The sequence below is a fragment of the Papaver somniferum genome, chromosome 1 (genome assembly GCF_003573695.1).
Source record: "Papaver somniferum cultivar HN1 chromosome 1, ASM357369v1, whole genome shotgun sequence".
In the NCBI taxonomy this organism is placed as follows: domain Eukaryota; kingdom Viridiplantae; phylum Streptophyta; class Magnoliopsida; order Ranunculales; family Papaveraceae; genus Papaver; species Papaver somniferum.
The window spans coordinates 12473571-12478304 of NC_039358.1; positions in this window are offsets into that span (position 1 = coordinate 12473571).

The window sequence follows — 4734 nt, forward strand, 5'->3', positions numbered from 1 at the left end:
TAGAGTGCCGGAAGCGCCCCAGAAGTGTGCCGGAAGTACCCCAGAAATACCCCGGAGGAACCCCGAAAAAAGTGCGGAAAATGCCCCAGAGGAAACTTGCTATATGGACCCTTGATTTTGGATAAGGGGTAACCTAATTACTAAGGGGTGACCCATTTCCAAGCAGCTGCTAAAGGGACACCAGGTCTGGTTAAGGGGACACCACATTCAAAGTTCAAATAATGGAATTTGGCGGGAAAACTAAGTTCACGTCTGATAATTCTCTGTTGGATTTCTGGGCAGTTTTGAGGGAGATTAAATCCCTGAAATCAATTGGGCTAGGCCTGTTAAGAATAAACAGATCGTATGCAAGTGATTTTATCGATCAACTTGGGCTGGAATGGCTGGGAGAAGCGATCAAAGTCCAAACAGAATACGTGTTCTCTGTGAAGTTTTCAAATATATTTTTAGAGATTCTGGGAGAGTTTTACGTTGAAGTAAAGTGTATCTAGACTTGTTTAAGGATTAGGAGAAGTTTGGAGCGTAAGAAATTGCCAGAAGACGCGTACAAAGCAACAGAAAAGAGATTTCTCTCTCAACTGCACGTGAAGAAAAAAGGGAGATAAACTCGGATTTAATCGAGTTATTTGGACCCTATTGGTATATAAAGGCTGGTGGGAAGTGAGAGAAAGTTTTATGAGGAGTTTTGGGGAGTTTTTGAGGCGAGCAGAGAGGCGCAGGAGGAATTGCAGAGAAGTTACCTGCTGCTGCTGCTGCCATTAACGAAGCTCGAAGAACACGAAGAACAGACTCCAGAGGACAGTCGTTTATCAACAGTGACAACGACCAGCAGTTGGGGGTCTTAAAAATACAGCGTCAACAGCAGCAGTGGTTCTTTATCGTTCTTTTCTGGACGCTGAAAGAGGGTCGTAGTTTCACTGTATTATATTTTTCACTCTTTTAATCATATTTTGAGCATCAAATATTTATTTTTGGAACATGATTATTATGAGTAGCTAAACCCCATTAGCCAAGGCGACGGAGGAAGCCATTGTTCCACATTAATTGGTATAATTCTAATTTTACTATTTATTTGCAATATTATTATTATTTGATTATTTGCATGGGATTGAATTGAAATATTAGTTCTTATTGAATAGTTGTGAATTAATTTGATGAAGCATGCTGGGTTTTAAATACTTTTGATGTTTTATACTCGTTGATTACAACTATTACTTCAAGAATATATTTGAGGCAAATATTAGAATTATTTTTAAAGATAGAATTGCATGATTTTTATTTAGAGTTTATCAATTAATGGATCAATGGTGGAATCCTAGTCTTGGTATTTTTCTCCAAAAGTTTGAACTATTTTTTATTTGCATGTTTAATTTAAATCTATAAAAATTGTTTTCTTCACAAGTCTGAAAAGACCCAGTTTTTACCACTACTACAATCACTATTTGAAAACCATCACCAAACCATCTAGGGAAATGCAAAGGAGACTTAATCCTAACATGAGAGATGTAGTCAAAGGAGAGATCCTGAAACTACTTGATGCGGGTATCATATACCCAATTCCCGATAGCAAATGGGTTAGTCCCATTCAAGTTGTGCCTAAGAAGTCAGGCATTACTGTTGTTCAGAACGACAAGAATGAATTAGTCCCTACTCGTACAACCACAGGATGGCGAGTATGCATCGACTACAGGAAGTTGAACACAATAACAAGGAAGGATCACTTCCCGCTCCCTTTCATTGACCAAATGCTAGAACGTGTGTCTGGACACAGTCACTACTGTTTTCTAGATGGCTTTTCCGGTTATAACCAAATTCACATTGCTCCGGAAGATCAGGAAAAAACTACATTCACATGTCCATTTGGGACGTTTGCTTATAGACGTATGCCCTTCGGGTTGTGTAATGCACCTGCTACTTTTCAGCGTTGCATGATGAGCATTTTTTCTGACATGATAGATAGTTTTCTCGAGATCTTTATGGATGATTTCTCTGTTTTTGGTTCCTCGTTTGACGAATGTTTGAAGCATCTTGCCTTCGTGATATCCAGATGTAAAGAAAAGAACCTTGTTCTAAATTGGGAAAAATGCCATTTTATGGTGAATTCAGGAATAGTTCTAGGACACATCATCTCAGAAAAAGGAATTGAAGTGGATAAAGCTAAAGTTGACCTCATTCAACATCTACCACAACCTTGCTCTGTGAAGGAGATCAGATCATTTCTAGGTCATGCTGGTTTTTACCGGCGATTCATCAAAGATTTCAGCAAAATCTCCAGACCTCTGTGCAGTCTTCTCTCCAAAGATGTTGCCTTCAATTTCGATGCTGCTTGTGTGAAGGCATGGGAGGAATTAAAAACCCTTCTCACCACCGCTCCTATAGTCCGACCACCCGATTGGGAACTACCGTTCGAACTCATGTGTGATGCCTCTGATTATGCTGTTGGTGTTGTTTTAGGACAGCGAGTTGATAGACTACCATATGTGATATACTATGCTAGCAAAACCCTTAATGATGCCCAACTCAATTATTCAACTACCGAGAAGGAATTTCTTGCCGTCGTTTTCGCATTAGACAAGTTTAGATCTTATCTGATAGGGTATAAGATCATCATATACACAGACCATGCGGCTTTGAAGTATCTTCTTTCCAAGAAGGATGCTAAAGCTCGCCTTATTCGATGGATACTCTTATTACAGGAATTCGATCTCGAAATCCGTGATAAGAAAGGTTGTGAGAATGTGGTTGCTGATCATTTGTCTAGATTAACTTTAGAGTCTATTGATGAATTTGAGCTGATTAGAGAATCATTCCCAGATGAACAGCTGATGTCTATCTCAGACCTTCCTTGGTTTGATGATATTGTTAACTACCTCGCTACAGGTAGAATGCCCTCACGTTGGTCGAGACAAGACCGCTCTAAATTCCTGGCTGAAGTCAAACATTTCATTTGGGATGACCCATATTTGTTTAAGTACTGCCCAGACCAAATCATTAGGAGATGTGTCCCCAACACTGAACAGAAAGATGTGATATCTTTCTGTCATGACCAAGCATGTGGAGGCCATTTCAGTGCCAAGAAAACCGCTGCAAAGATCTTGCAGTGTGGATTTTATTGGCCATCATTGTTCAAGGATTGCCATGATTATTGTGTTGCTTGTGAACGCTGTCAAAAGCTAGGAAGCATTTCGAGGAGAAACATGATGCCATTGAACCCCATTTTGATTGTGGAGATTTTTGATGTTTGGGGGATAGACTTCATGGGTCCATTTCCCATGTCTGACAGCAAGTTGTACATCTTAGTCGCCGTTGACTACGACCAGAACAAATGACCACAAGGTGGTACTTTCATTTCTAAAGGAGAACATATTTTCACGTTTTGGTACCCCTAGAGCTATCATCAGTGACGGTGGCTCACATTTCTGCAATAGGCACTTCGAGTCTTTAGTACGCAAGTATGGAATAACTCACAAGGTTGCTACTCCGTACCACCCTCAGACTAGTGGACAAGTGGAAGTGTCTAATAGGGAAATCAAGCACATTCTGGAGAAGACGGTCAACCCGTCTAGGAAAGATTGGTCAATAAGATTGAATGATGCTTTGTGGGCCTATAGAACAGCGTATAAGACACCAATTGGCATGTCCCCCTATCGTCTAGTGTATGGAAAGCCGTGCCATCTACCTGTGGAATTAGAACATCGTGCCTACTGGGCAATCAAAGAGCTGAACTTTTCTCTGGACGAAGCTGGAATTCAACGGAAACTTCAACTCAACGAGTTGGAAGAATTGAGAAATGAGGCTTATGATAGTGCCAAGTTATATAAGCAAAAGATGAAGATGTTTCATGACAAGCGTATTCTACGCAAATCCTTCACTCCTGGTCAGAAAGTCTTGCTGTATGACTCCCGATTACATCTTTTTCCAGGAAAACTGCGTTCCAGATGGAAGGGTCCGTACCTAGTACGCACAGTTTTTCCTCATGGAGCTGTAGAGCTGGAGGATGTCTCCAACAAGAACGTTTTCAAAGTCAACGGGCAGAGATTAAAGCCATTCCTTGAGCCATTTCCACCCGACATTGAAACAACCAACCTGGAGGACCCAGTCTATGTGGACTAAACTGGTCCACTCTTACCCTAAATAACCAAAAAGTTTTCCAAATCTTTCCCTAAAAACCAAAAATTTTCGTTTTCCCAACAAAACCAAATTTTTCCCAAAAAGTCCAATCCCATTAAAAAACCAAATTTTCTTGTAGATAATGTGTTAGTTAAATTTCCTTTTGTATATATTGTGCTCATCCATTGTGACTCCTAATATGATGGATTTTTGCCTTGAATAACGGAGTTTTAATCGAGCTTTCGCCGTACAATCGGGTATTCTCTCTCCTTTTACTCTACTCAGCATGTTCCTCTTCATATATTGTTTTATAATTCTTTCCATATTTTGAAACATTGAGGACAATGTTTAGTTTAGGTTTGGGGGTATAGAGTAGATACCATGATAATTTGCCATAATTGAAAACGAACTCCTTCTTCTTTTGAAAAAATCGAAAAAATTCAAAAAAATTAAAAAAATGAAAAATCATAAAAAATGGAGCTCATTTGCCTTGAAATGTTGACTCTTGTGCAAATATGTAATTATTAGGAGTCTTAGTCTAGATATTTAGGCACCCTGATTCTAGCACAATTCACATAGTGATAAGAAATTTGCACGCGCACGATCTACCAATACATGTATGGC